Source organism: Hypomesus nipponensis, chromosome 19, assembly GCF_054491055.1.
Source record: "Hypomesus nipponensis isolate SF chromosome 19, ASM5449105v1, whole genome shotgun sequence".
Lineage (NCBI taxonomy): Eukaryota > Metazoa > Chordata > Actinopteri > Osmeriformes > Osmeridae > Hypomesus > Hypomesus nipponensis.
This window is the reverse complement of record NC_140379.1, coordinates 7,230,001-7,245,480: the sequence shown is the minus strand read 5'-3', so window position 1 is coordinate 7,245,480 and position 15,480 is coordinate 7,230,001. Positions and strand designations below refer to the sequence as shown.

The 15,480-nt window shown below is 45.3% G+C and overlaps 1 protein-coding gene across 4 annotated transcripts in view; it reads left to right on the top strand.

The window, feature by feature from the left end:
* The first annotated feature begins 11 nt into the window (after positions 1 to 11).
* adcy7 (adenylate cyclase 7) overlaps positions 12 to 15,480 on the top strand; it is a 36,538-nt gene continuing 21,069 nt past the window's right edge. For 2 of the 4 annotated variants that reach the window (XM_084681609.1, XM_084681606.1), the window contains exon 1: positions 12 to 287. The gene's annotated coding sequence lies outside the window, so the exon portion shown is untranslated. Of the gene's footprint in view, positions 288 to 4,692; positions 4,800 to 15,480 lie in introns of those variants that run through there. The other 2 variants (XM_084681608.1, XM_084681607.1) reach the window with 2 other exon arrangements.

Sequence of the window (15,480 nt, the reverse complement as noted above, 5' to 3'; positions counted from 1 at the left end):
ACAGATGTAAAAAAAAAAAAACATTAACGTTTTGGGAGTCTGAATAAGGCACCTTTGTAATCTTTTATCATGGTTCACTTTGCAATGGTAAGTGAGTTCAATGAAGATTACGCGATGAACATCTTTTCCGCATTGAAAAGCAAGTTCAAGGGGCGCGCACCGGAGAGCGCACGCATTCATGCTCGCGGCGAAATTAAACCAGAGCATGTGAAGTGTCCGTCAAACTCCACCTTGAAAATAAAGCGCAATTCTTTCACGCGTGTGAGTCGACAGACTAACATCCACAGGTGAGATAAATTATGAGAAGCTTAAGCAATCGAAATTGTTTATGAAATCTGTGGTGATTGATACCTTGGCTATGATGGTTTCGATAATATCTAAAATGTTATAAGTTCTGTCATTTGTTGGCTTGATGGTCTATTTTTTGATTGTAGTCTAATGTTGCTACATAGTTGTTTCTACTGTCTCAAGTGTCGGTTTTTTGGTTCACCTTAAGTTTGCGTTGAGTATTGCTTTGATAAATTGCACCGACTTTTTAGTAGTTCACTGAAAACCTAACAAAAAAGCGTGACTTGTGGGCTACTGTGTTACAAAAAGTACAAAGCCATTACATGGTAACCGAAGTCCGTTGATTTGTAATATTGACCGAAGATGGCATCTTTTGTAGGCTATCCTACAAAATATCTTGTTTTATGTTTTGACTATGAGAACATTTTTGTTGAAACGGTCCAAGTTTCAACCTTAGGTGCAGGAAATGTACGTTTTAACAAATATGCAGCAGGATATAGTCTTTCAAGAACGTGACCCTTTTATATTTACGCTCAGTATTTTACAGATCACCAGGTTTTCCATGTTTCTCTTGTGCCCTGACCAGATCAACTGGATTAATTCATCTGCTTTCCCCCAGGATAAACAAGGGGCTTCGTTGCAATCCCATTGCATATTTAATCAAATAATGTTGTACTGTTGTCTCTACAGTATACTGAAAAATATAACAGACGAATGTTCGTTGAAAGCAGAGGCATAGTGTATTGACTACCGTATTTTGATTTTAAAGTTTTGGGAAGAAAAACCTTCCTGGGCATTATCAACTGAGATTTCAAGATATTTAATAATTAAATAATCAGCAAGATGTGAGTTTGTTTGCTTAATTGACCCTAGATTGAATAAAAAGTACTAACATGGAAAGCACAGGTCTGGAATCTGGATGTGGGGGACTTTAAACACAGCAAAGGTGTATGTCTCAGGTCACTTGCAAACCTTATACTTAATATGGCTACTATTAAGTAACAGCAGGATTGGATGGTTCTCTTTTTGTCATGAACCAATGTCTCCATGTTAAATAGATTGTTGCCATTTTGTTTCAGCTATTCATAAATCATGTTCCCACATTTATATTGTTGGTTGCAACTTTCTGCATATAATGTACAAGAGTAGGCCTACAGATAGAAAGTGTGTAAATCACTTGGGTGACTACGTCACTAATCCCTTTTCTTTCCACTCTGGAGAAATGTAATCCTGGGGTCTAATCACCTCCCAAACACACTTGTAAAATCAAGGGACTTTAAAATCTTATGGAAATCATATCCAGTCAAACTGGCAGCAATCACAGGAAGTGAAGATGTGACGTTGTGTACATTCTCTCTGAACCTTGGGGTGTCACAATCAGTTAGAGCTGCCTGTATCTGACATGTACACTCCCCCCATCCCCACACACACACACACACACACACACACACACACACACACACACACACACACACACACACACACACACACACACACAGACACAGACACAGACACAGACAGACAGACAGACTTCAACTCTCTGCTACAGTACGAGTGTTGTTATCTGTCCAGTGAGGCGCATGGGGAGGTTTTCTCTCCACCCTAAGACTGATATCTTGACATTTGCTCAGGCTGACTTATCACTTGGTAGAAAGACTTCCTTCCTTCGTTCTTTTCTCCCTCCCTCTCTCCTGGGTGAACTTCCGTATCTGTCTCAGTTTCAGGAGGACCCCTGTCACTCTCTCTCGGACACACACACACCTGCACACACCTACACACACACACACACACACACACACACACACACATACATACATACATACATACATACATACATACATACATACATAAAATATGCAAGAAGTCCACCCTTCCATCCTCTCACCAGCTATGATGTCAGCAGACTTTAATTGAAGATGAATATTTTCATATTGTCTCTCTCGCTCCCCATCCCTCCTCTTCCTGTCTCTCTCCCCCATGTAAGGGTTGACATGGGGAAGCCTCGGTGTGGACAGTGTGCTAATCCCTGGGAAAAACACTGAGCAGTAATCTGACTCATTAACTATGACTGCATGGACTGCTGCCAAGGCCCTCTCTAATCCTGCTTTAGCTCAATCCCACCCAGCATGTTAAAATGCAGACATCATTCAGATCCCTGTGCTAATCCTGCATTCTAGTCATGCAGTTGAAACTAAATATAAAACCGGACAAAGTGACTTTACAGCCATTTAAAACCTGTATTTTGTTTGATGTAAAGTGCTTGGGTGACACATTTGAAGAGATGACTGAATTTTCTAAATTTCGTAAACAAAAGAATACCAATGCTTTTTGTGAGGATGAAACCTGCAGATCTTTGAATTAGCAGATTTGAGGTCAAAGCCTGACTTGCAAGGTAGGGGTTATTGCAATGTGAGAGGTGCCAGTTGGAAGAACATACTCTCATAGCTTTGAACAGAATACATTCAAGACCAATATTTTTGATTTATTTGGAAAGTTAAACTTGGCAGGTATTTATCTCCACACCTAATGAGGTCAGCACATTGATAACAGGTAACCTTTGGGGTAACGTCCTCCGTTGTCACTCCCAGGATATCCCCTTTATTGTTCCCTGTAAGCCAAGGAATTCTCCCACTCCAAAACAAAAAAGGCAGAGAAGATAATTTGGAGGAAGCGTCCTCAGAAGCCAATGAAGGATCAAACTTCATGTTGTTGCATTGTATCGGTACCTCTACCCGAGTTGTTACATCAGGTCAGTCTCTCCCAGTGAGGCCTCCCCCTGTTCTGTCTTTTTCTCTCTTCACCCAGTGGCTGTGTTACTAAGTGCAGTCTGGGTGGGTCTATTCTGGGCATGTGGACCATGTTTCATAAGGTGTACCTGGACCGCTCTATATCAGCATACTTAAAGCTTATCTTAGTAATGTAGTATTGATATTAAACCATTTTAAAGTTGATACAATTCCACAGCTTGAGGTGATGCGCTACACAGTAAGCTGCAGTTAGACTGACCTCTCTTGTCCTTGGAACTTCACTTGGTCCTATAAATCCAATCGTCAACATGGCTTCTCTTGCTGTTAACTGAGCAAAGTGTCTCGCCACCACATCCAAATCAAACGACCAATTCCCGACGTTCAACAGGGAGACAGGCATGTTTCTCTCACAGTTTAGCAAAGAAGGAGAGTTCTGAGAAAAGAGGCGAGGTGGGCTGTGTCTGGGGGAGCTTGTGCTCAGGTGCTGCTGCGGACTGTTTTAGTGGTGGTGGTGGTGGTGTTGATGATTAGGATTGGAATAGGGATGATCGGCATCATTCACCACGCTTCCTGAATCCCGTATGGACGTAAGTGTCTCTCGTGCTCTGGTTCACGCTGAATCAAATCACACTCAAACCAACTCCTCCGTGCAAGCAATAACAAAGCGAGCTAACGCCTGCTAATTTGGTATGGGATCAGTTTAACAGAACAAGATGGTTGATGGCTTGTCCATCCCTGTCTGACATATTATTGGCTTGGAGATCCCTTCCAAGAAAATCCTCAAAAGCACAGCTTTTGTGTGCAATGTACACTCAACACCTAATCATTAGGAAAAAAAATATTACACATATTGGGAACTGAATAAGGGATGTAGACGTCCATTTATCAGACAGAATTGTAGATCGATTTTTACAGCAAACCGCATGGCTATAGGGGGGAGACCTTTTAATGGTGATCCTGACCAATGCTTATGGCTTTGAGCACCGCCTACCTCTTCTCAAGAGCTGGAAGGCTCATAAGCCTACTTTAGGATCCAGAGGACCTCAAATCCATTTGTTTTTTTGCGGTTCGAAGTGGGCCGTGGCGTCAGTGGTGCTGGGCTTAGGGTACTCTAGCCCATCATCGGAGAAAGGGCTCTTCACTATATTGTCTGCTTAATTGTGCCATTAACAGGGTGGCTTCTCCTCTCATGCTCTTTGTGAAACCGCTCGTTAGCGATGGCTCCGGTGGCTGGAGCTGGAACAGACATTCCAAAATCAAGACTCGTTTAGACAAAACATAACACACAGAGATGCTGACACTGTTGACGGTGGTGATGATGTTGACCGAAGGATGTAGTAGTTCTAGTAACGGATCTAGACCATCCCAGATAATTATGCATTCCATGGTCAAGTGTATGCTTGCGTCAGTGAGAATTCTGTGATAAGTGTCCCTGTGAATCCATGTGATTGTAGCTAACGGTATATATGCGGGCGCTTCGGCTGGGTGCTCATCTGTGGGTGTTTCTCTCTCTCTCCCATGGCATTTTTAGTCTTCTTTGTGCTTGTGGCTCAAGGGTGTTATGTAATGCCTATGACAGCGCCCCATCCGGAGAAGTGCCATTGAGGACGGCGAGTTGCAGAGCTCACCTGTTTTAGCAGTGTGTCTTTCTTTCTCGCATAGATCAACACTACTGGGAAGACTGAAGGAAGCCGTACTGTGGAGTTGAACCTGTAACTAAGTACTTGGGGTGACCCCACATGGTTTGGAAGGGTGTGGTCTTTGGTGAGTTCTGTTTTCTGAAATTAGACTGGTCTGACATGGGCTCACAAGACAATAATTTCTGCTAAACAACCAAGCATATGATTGCATTATGTAATACTGTGTGTTTAGGGTTTTAGGCAGGTAGCCCATTGTAGCCTAGGTGGCATGTTCTGGCTTGCCATAGTAGTGTGTGTGTGTCATGCTGGTGGATGTTCTTTCTAACAAGTTTATTTGCATGCTACGCCATGTCTTACAGGCTGGTTGAACAGACGTATGAATGGTTTACTGTGAGAGGAGAGGCTGTGGGTGAGGTAGAGCTGTGAGGACTCCCTAAAGTGGATGAATGATGGATTATGTGATGATGAATTTGGCTGATCTTTGTGGGTAACTTGATAACTTGGATGGGGCTTCCTCCCCACACACAGGTGTCTTTGTTAGGCTGTCATATGTACCAGTGACCTCCCCTGTGGAAGCTACTAAGAGCTTTGGCTTTCAGGAGAGGTCAGACCAGATATAGATTTACATCTAGAATCTTCTGGATTCTACCGAACTTGCATATGTGTATATATCATATGCAGGGTAATGCGTGATCCGAAAAATAAAACATTAATTAAGAGGTATTTGGTCGAGGTGCAAATATTAAATACATTCTTTAGAGCCTGGCTAACATTGTGGGGGTTTGCAGGTTTTGGTATAGCAGTTTGGTAGAGGTATCTCAATCTGAAAGCCACTCGGTTACCAGTTATTCAATCTGAAAACTTGATGATGTACTGTCTGCTTTGTTCTGGGATAATGGTAAATTATAAAGTGCATCCACATCTGATAACTGAAACTGTTGCAGCTGCTGGAGCTTCTCTTTATGAATCTGCCCTGCAAGAGTGTTGTCAGGGAAATGAGTCATGGTTGCCAAGGAAATGAGGCGATGTGGTTGACGACTTCAACATGTGACAGTTTAGGGTTGGCCTTGAGGCAAGAATGCCTCAGGTAGAGCAACATTATGCTTGCTTGTAGCAGACGAGCGTTTGAGACATTTCAATGTGAAAGAGAGATGGAGAGTTTGTAAAGAACAATTGCCCTGGCCAGTCATTTCCTGCTCTGACACTTCAGACATTTATACATTGTAAGAAGTACTCACGAGTCATCCTCATTGGGGTGGAGTGAGAGAGATGGAGAGAGAACAGTTTTCTGTCCTGAGATGACGTTGATAATTCATGTCTTCCTCGCCAGAATCTTTCCATGACATCTACAGCAATGGCTTAGTTCCCAACAAACGTTTACTTATGAGAAGCAACACCATGAGTTCAGAGGAGTGTGATTGTGTCTTCTAGCAAAACGTCATCGTCTATGATGGCGTAGCCAATAAAAATCATTAGGATAATGAATTGAACCGAAATGAATTGTTTTGGCAGGACTGCTTTGAAACATGTGACACTGCCTGTGCAAATGCATACCATGTGGAGCTGAAGGACACCTCATAAAAAAACATTCAACTGTTGTGCTTTATGGGTCCTTTTCAAACCCACACCCCGTTTTTCATACATGTGGAGTGAGTGTGTGAGTATATGTATGTAGTTATCTAACACCAGGTGGTAAGTGGAAATTTGGAAGGTTCTGAACAATGAGCCCTGTGAAATCTAGCGAAAGTAGGGAAATTCCTGTGGCTTCTGGGCAGATGGCTACATTAGCTACCTCTGAGGGCTATGCTTTGAAGCCATGTCAAATTGCTCTTTAAATTTGAAAAGAGCATGTAGATAGGTTTCATGGGTCCCTAAAGTTGTAAATGACTCTGAATCAAGACAATGGCACTCAAGTGAGTGATGGACATACCTGAAGGGGTTAGCGCTGAAGTTGTGTCTTCATACTGGCTTTGGGAGAGCAGTGGTGAATAAACCATGACAGGAGTCAGATGGCTGAGCGGTGAGGGAGTCGGTAGTCGCTAGTAATCAGACGGTTGCCGGATCGCTTCCCCGCCGTGCCAAATGACGTTGTGTCCTTGGGCAAGGCACTTCACCCTACTTGCCTCGGGGGGAATGTCCCTGTACTTGCAGTAAGTCGCTCTGTATAAGAGCGTCTGCTAAATGACTAAATGTAATGACTCAGGGGTGAGTGTCGGGAGGGATACTCATGAATCCAGATGAGGGTCATCTCTTTCAAAAAGTGATTCAGCCAGGGAGGAGCAGACACATTCAGAAAACGTCTCCCTCGATCCTCCTCACCATCCATCCCTACCACAGAAACCACACTGAAAGGGTGCTCGTCCTTCCAGACATTCCTGGCCTGTGTGGGTTGCTAGACAATAACCTTTTTTGGCCACATTCCTTGGCTCCTGGTGGTGAATACAGGGGGAGCTTTTAAAATGGGCCTGTAACCCTAGCCCAGCACATATGGGCCCGGACGGCTGTAAACAAGGGGTGCATTGAGACTGAGGAGGTGCTGTATGCCATCAGAGACAGCGAGGCAGATGAGGAGGGGGGTGGTACAATTCTGGAGGCAGGGTACCATGTCATACAGGATGTTTTGGTTATAATATCTATGAGCCTGACATCTTACTCTGGCTACAGACAGGGTACACACACACACACACACACAGTCAAACCCGGAGTTGGACACAGCACCATAATCAACATTAATGACAAGACAGCAGCCGAGGGAAAAGGATGCCATTAGCCAAATACTCGGCCTCTATCCACTCCAGTTCTCCTGTGAGGGGACGTTTTGCGGTAATGAGATCTCCCCTGAGCTCCCCCTTGCCTCTCATGCGTCACTCCCTCTGTCTGGATGTCTTTTTAGTGCAGCGCAGCTGTAATCGAGACCTTGACTGTGCGTGTCGTGCTACACTTAGGGTACATGACAACCGCTCATTTAAACTTTCCGCGTATGTTTAAAAAAAAAAAACAGTCCACCGTATTGGATAGAATATTTTTTTCCCCCCAGTTGCTAAAAGGGCCAGCTGTTGATGCAACTTCATCAAGGAGAGAGCACTGCTTGAGTGGTGATTTGTGTCCTCCCAGGCTGTCCAGTGTCCATCCATGCTCCACTCCACAGCTATGCTCTTTGGCCCTGTCAGGGTGTGTGTGAGGGTGTGTGTGAGGGTGTGGGGAGACATTCTGGTCCTCAGTGGTCGGGCCTGGGGCCAGGCAGCTGTTGCTTTTTAAGTGCACTGGCTTGCCTGGCACACACACACACACACACACACACGCTCGTCACCAAGAAGTTGAAGTGAAGTACCATATGCATACACACTGGTGCCTATTCCAAAACTCCATTCTGATGTATACAGTACACATTTCTTTTTAATCGCACAAACCACACAGTTTTTCCTATTTCTTTTGTATTTTGCTCAGGCAAAGCGTACAAGGCTGCTCTTCAGGGTTGTGATTTCCTGTTTTTTTTCTTCATAGTAACAAGCTGCTGCTGCTTTTCTTGTCGTTCTTTGACCGCTGGAAGTGGTCGCATCTGACAGAAAGGCAATTCCAAACTGCAGAAGATCAATTTAAAGGCCTTTCCTGGTTGACCTTACTGTCAAACTCCTTACTTCACCATGGCGCATGTATCACCCTAGAGGTTAACAACATTCACACTCGGATCAACGCACTGAAAGATATTTGTTCTGCTTCTAACACGGTGGTAACTGAGTAAGTGGTCGAAGCCCCTGATGGCTAACATGCTGCAGTTAACTGACAGGTTGACACACTGTGCTCTTTTGAAGTCCTCAAAGTAAAACATTGACATTTTCAAATCTTTAGATTTTAGAACAGACACATCCTTGGAGCGTTTCTAAAAAATACCTTCAACTCTCTTGGCCAATGAATGCAAAGTGTCAAGTAAGGAGAGTGGATGTAATGTCAGTGACACCTATCAGACTGTATACAGGTTTATTGTGCGTCTGTCAGGGGTGTTGCCAGGACCATCCATGTTGGGTCATGAGAGCCACTGTTCAGATGAAGTGGCCACAGAGCATGAGGCCAGATGTGGGAAATGGAGAATCTGATTCTGTATCAGAACACCCGGGACTGTTATCATCAGCACTAGGGTTATCACCAGGGTTATCATCAGCATTGGCACTAGGGTTACCACCAGGGTTATCAGCAGCAGCATCAGCACTAGGGTTATCACCAGGGTTATCATCAGCATTGGCACTAGGGTTACCACCAGGGTTATCAGCAGCAGCATCAGCACTAGGGTTACCACCAGGGTTATCATCAGCATTGGCACTAGAGTTACCACCAGGGTTATCATCAGCAGCATCAGCACTAGGGTTACCACCAGGGTTATCATCAGCATTGGCACTAGGGTTACCACCAGGGTTATCATCAGCAGCATCAGCACTAGTGTTATCACCAGGGTTATCATCAGCAGCATCAGCACTAGGGTTATCACCGGGGTTATCATCAGCAGCATCAGCACTAGGGTTATCACCATTGGCCACTGCAGGAGGAAACAGGCAATATTTCACTCTTCAACAAAGGTTTTCGTTACAATCCCCCCGCCCTCGCCCCTCCCCATGCTTGGAGACCACCTGAGGAGAGGGCAGGGGGCCGCTGGCCATGAGAATATGAAGGCTACATGATTCCAGATCATATGATATACACTAGCAAGGATTAAAAATACGGTTGATGGTGGGGAAGGAAGAATCAGAGTCTGCGCGTGGACTCACCCAGGGAATTTTAATCCCCTGTCCCTAAAAGCTTCATTCTAGTGTTACACTAATGCACTGCTGCGTTTGAACATTGGATTGGTCCATCTGAACATTGCGGTTTGAGCCTGAATGGGTTCTTTGTGGCAATATGATAGGTGTGTGTTTTTGTCTGATAGACCTACTGCATGATGATAAGCATTGTTATTCATCATGCCCTTATGAATTGACTGTGCTCATCTAAGTGCTACCAGTGTATGCTCATTCCTATATTTGCTGGTGATTAGTCACAGGGAATAAAAGCGTTACCCATTTTTGCGTGATTCTTTTGTTAGTTTTTTTGTCACGCTATCTGTGTAAAAGTGGCTTTCCCCAATTTGTTGTTAATTCAAAACGAAACCTCCCCCTGCTCCACAAACACTGTGGGACAGAGGTTATATCCAAGCTGTTTCCTTATTAGAGCCTTTGGAAGGCTGGGTGTTATGCCCCACCCTCTCATATGCTAAAATCTGGAGTTGCTGGACGGGGTCTCTACTTGATGGCTCTCACCCCATTGTGTAATTGACTGTGCATTGCTAGTCATATGTTGATAAGTAAGGGTCAAGATTAGGTCTGATTGGTTGTCCTTGTGTACAAATGGAATGGTGAAGCATTGTTCTGTGACCTCCTCAGCTCTGGTTTGTCCTTGTACTCATTCTCTTTGCTCACCTCTTGCTGTCTCTCTGATTTACAATAATCATGGTAGCGTAGGTAAGAGTTAACCCTCATTTTGTAACACGTTTGCCTTGTAATTGATTTAATTCATTCGCAATGTTATTAAATGTATATTTCATTTACACACACACACACACACACACACACACACACACACACACACACACACACACACACACACACACACACACACACACATTATGCACACTCACATGCAGATGGAGAGACATACATACACAACGACAGACAAATGTACACACACACCCCACACAGTCTCACTGACTTGGTCATACGCACACAAACACACCACACACACACACACACACACACAAGTGGAGACAGCAGGGTTTGAGGGGAGTAACCCAGTGGCTGCAGGTCAGCACATTACAGCGCTGCAGGGATTTCCCTCCAGTCTCCTCCACCTCCATTGTCTGTGCTTCCGAAAGAAAACGGGGCATGTGTTTAATGAGGAACATCATGGAATATGTTTCCTCCAAACCTCTGATGATGCCCTACAGGGAATACGGTGAGGAATATGCCTGTGTTAGTTCTTTAGCTTCAAAGTAACATCCCAGTATGGAAAGTACCAGCTGCACACTTGATGAGTGGGTGGATATGATCTATTGATAGATAGGACAATATAGGTCTGATAGGCCATATAAGTAAATCATTACATGTACATTTAGTCATTTATCAAACGCTCTTATCCAGAGCGACTTACAGTAAATACAGGGACCTCATCCCTGAGGAATGTAGGGTGAAGTGCCTTGCCCAAGGACACAACGTGATTTGGCACGGACGGTAATGGAACCGGCAACCGAACCAGCAACCTTCCGATTAATTGCCTGACTCCCTAACCGCTCAGCCATCTGATCCCAAATCATGCTACTGTATCCACTCTTTAGACACACAGTTTGGTGTTTGGGCGTGAGGCTTGTAACTGCTCCACTCATTACCAGGTGGAGAGTGCGTCAGTGTAACAGCTCGGTGCACCAAGCGTGCACCAGATGGCCTTGTCAACACCCTCAACTTTATGGCACTGTGGAAAATGACCGTCGTTTGGTAGATCTGAGTATCTTGTCCTCCCGGGCCCAAACAACACATTTTTCAAGAATGGTGTCCCGTCGTTAACTGGCGGAGCACTCCACTGCTGTGATATGCTGAGGCCTCTGTGTCGAGGTTTCACTCGTGGCTACAAAACATTTACATTTGCATTACATTTATTCATTTAGCAGAAGCTTTTATCCAAAGCGACTTCCAAGAGAAAGCTTTACAAAAGTGCATAGGTCGCTGATCATAACGAGATGGCCCCAAACATTGCGGGCAGCCAAAACGTGAAGCATACATTGTGAAAAACAAAATAAGTTCCAAAGGGAAGAACCATACGAAACGGGTTTGTCGGTGAGCATGGGGAGGAAGGCATCTTGGTTTTGTGTGGTGGATGGTGGGTCTTGGTGGAGGAGGGGGGTGCGTCAGAGACTGTATAGGAGCCACTTCCCACGGCTAAGCTTCTGAGAGCGCCCAGGCTGGGGCTGGCAGTGGGCCCTGACCAGGGCTCTCCCAGAAGCCAGCTGACTGAGGGGTTATGAAACCAGAAATGGGGATGTGGTTGGCTGCACTGACTTGAAAACAAAGCTCTCTTCTTCTTCCTATCTGTGTATTCTTTCCTCCTGGGTTTTCTTTGTCAGGCTCTGGTTTTCTCAGACACTTATGGTGCTTTGAACTATAGGGGGGTCAGATGGCTGAGCGGTTAGGGAATCTGGCTTGTAATCAGAAGGTTGCCAGTTCGATTCCTGGCCGTGCCAAATGACGTTGTGTCCCTGGGCAAGGAACTTCACCCTACTTGCCTCGGGGGAATGTCCCCTGTACTTACAGTAAGTCGCTCTGGATAAGAGCGTGTTTGTTGACTAGAATATTGTGTTTGTTGACTAGAATATTGTGTTTGTTGACTAGAATATTGTCTTGCTCTGCTGTGTGTGTACGCAGTGGCTCTCATCACAATACTACCCCTATCTCAACAACAGGAAATGACCCTGTCTGATGGAAGTGATCAAATGTAGTTATTGGTTTTCCCCTGTAAGATTGCGTTAACATCCATGCATGATATCCTTTGTATCTCTTACCAATAACATCAATGTCCTTTCCAGGAAGGGAAGAGTGTGTGTGTGTGTGCACGCGTGCTGACTTGCTATTGCAACAAAATGGATAGCCTCCACTTGTGACCGTGTGACAGCGCATTTGTGGAAGTGAATGTGAAGCACTTGAAGGCCAAGGGGCAGCTTCCGACCACGCGGCGCTCTCACCAGCGCCTCCTGTGTGTGTTTATCCTCCAGAAAGAAGCAGCACGGGGTGAAAGCAGCCCTGAGACAGCATCCTGTTAACATGATTAGCACTCAGCAGCTCCCCTCGCTGCATGCCGCTAATTCAATATCGCTGGATAATCCTGAGGGGTGGGGTGGGGTGCCTAATCTAATCCTACATGTGCATTGCTGTACATATGCCAGCTGTGCAGCCAGTTGGCTGATTTGTGAGGCCGGGGTGAGGTGGACTCTGGTGTCCCTGCATGGTCTTAGTGTGGGTGTGTGTGTGTGTGTGTGTGTGTGTTCTGTCCACTGTCTGGGTTGTGTTGGCCCCTGGGGCTTGATCAGACATCATCATTGGATTACACAGATAACATGCTTAAAGAGTACCTCGTAAATGAATGGAACAGTGTTATTATGAAACTTGGCAACATTTTGTTTGGAGAGAGCGAACAGAACAGGACAGAAGAGAAAGACAAAGTGATGGGGATTTTACAGGTGTTTACAGATCATTCAGATCAGAGCCCAATACTATGAAGCCAGATTTAGGGTTAGTGAGGCAACTTCCGGTTTAACTCTGGATTTTCAGTGTCCCTGCGGTGGTTCACTTCTTACCAGGATAGATCGCCATGGTAATTCATGTGCACACCTGACCTGCTCCGTAGCAGGTTATGTTTGAGATAACAGATCAACACATAATAAAAGCACCGCCTACTGACCAACCAAAATCGTCTTGGAAAATGACATCACCATTTGTCGAAGATCCAGTGGATCTAATTGGATGGAAAACACCATTGTATTTAGAGCCAGATCTACTAGAGCAGTGGTTCTCAACCCTGGTCTTCAGGTACCCCCTGTCTTACATGTTTTAGATATTTCCCTGCTCCAACACACCTGATTCAAATGAATGGTCGTTAACAGGCTTTTGCATAACTAGATAACGACGTCAGGCAGCAGAGTTGGTCATCATTAGTCTGTTAAAATCCCTGGTTCAGTGTCAACTTCAGTCAAGCGAGGATTTGCTGCAGTGCAGGTACATTACCTGAAAGAGCCATGTGATGCAAGGTTTGGATCTCTGTCCTTTTGTGGCATGTGGACACAGTAGTTAGAGATGACCATTGTATTGGACCTCCATCCATTTTGTCCAGAGCACATTTTCCATAACAGCGAAAAGTTCTCTGCTCTCATATAAAATGGAGCTTTACAGTATGCTTATCCTCAACAGATGGGCAAGGCTTTTCAGTATTGTGTGAATCCTCAGGTACCTCTGTCAGGGTAGGGAATATGAAAGCATTCTCTGGCTTATGAAACACACTACCAATGGTTAGGAGATAGGCCTCTTATGTTGACCTACTCAAGAGAGCATTTGCACTCTATATTTAATCAGTATTTTCGATATATTGTTTGCCGAGTAAAGAGTAGCCTAGTCTTTTGTTATTAATACAAACAGTTCTGAATGACTGCTGGGGTTTTGGATTTCTGATGATGCCAGGGAGCTGTGCACGATCCAGCTGGCTGATCTATGGGAGCCAGGATTGGAGGTTAGAATGTTCAACCCTGACCTGACCCGGCTTCCTAAAAACGGACAGGGCCGTGAATGGGGCTTATCATAAAGGATGACCGTTGTCCTTTTCTCATTGTCCAACCATGTGGAGAGTAACCCAAAAGGAACCTGTGAAAGCAGGACACTAGAAAGGATTTATACAGACCTGCTTGTTTGCTCGCAATAAAAAGCCCACAAAGCCTGTGTTGGTTTGTTTAAGGCCTTGCCAGATTGCCATTGGGCATTTTATTCGTAGTAACTAAGGCATTAAATAATAGCGGGTCAAAGGTTATCCGCTTGCACTACTGTATTGCTTCATATGTGAAGGGATTGATTTAGCTGGTGGATGACTCGCACTTGTCATCTTCCTCAGGGAAAAAAGTGAAGAGTTCACGCCCACATGTAGCCCAGGCCATATTCACCTCAAAGGTTTCAACACCCACTCTTCGGTTTACTAGTAAAATCACTGTTGACATTCAGATAAAACAGCAAAAACAAAGCAACATCCAGTCTCTCTTTCAGCTCCAGTGCCCCCCCCTTCCCCGGGCCTCAGCGTGGCCAGGCAGCCTGAGACGGCGTGTTGAGGCCCGCGTGTTTCTGTCCGCGCCTGACGTCAGCAGGGTTTTGTGCTGGCGCTTTTCTAAGAGAGTCAATAACGACAGTTTTGGGAATCCGCTCTGAGATTCTCCACCCCCGCCTCCTCCCTTCAATCGCCTGGCTTTCAAAGAGGGGAAAAAGGCCTCCCAGACAATACAGTGCAGTTACTGCTATTCATGCTGCGGTGGAGAGACTCTAGTCTATTGAAGCGGACGCCTCTGTCCGCTCTCCCGGCCTCGCTTCGGCGTCGGGGACTCAGATCCGCTGGCTCCTTGCTTGCCATGGCAACTTTAGAAATGCAGTATAAAGCACTGTCAAGGAAGGGACTGTAATATCAGGCCGTTGTCTCGAGCGGCTAGACGAGTGTCTGGAAACTAAACATACTGGAAGCTCTGCAGTCTTTTGCCATCTGTCTGGCCTCTGTGTGCTGTTGGCCTCCAGCTGCCCTGACCTCTTCACCACTGCACATTGTACAGTGCGTCATCCTTTAAAAACAACAACAACAACATCGCCCTGTAAGTGTCATTCAGTACATGGGCTGAACAGACTGGGAGGGTGACAGGGAGCACCACCTACAAGAGGAAAGTGATTGCAAGGGAGCCAAAAACAAACAATGGAGGGTTGATACCAACCTGTGTTCTAGTTAGTTAGTTAGTGACCACCCCCCCCCCCCCCCCCCCCCTTCAGTTTAAATGGACAGCAAGAGCAGATTGAGAGGAGAAATGGTCCCTGTGGAACGGTGATAAGCAGAAGTTTCCCTTGAGGCTTGTAGATAATAACCGTCCCCTTGTTCTCTGTGAAGAGAGAGAGGCAGAGGTAGTGGCCACTCTGACTGCCATACTCAAGCCCTGTCATGCTTAGTGATAATCCTGTGTGTGTGTGTGTGTGTACTTCACACGTTCACTACTCTGT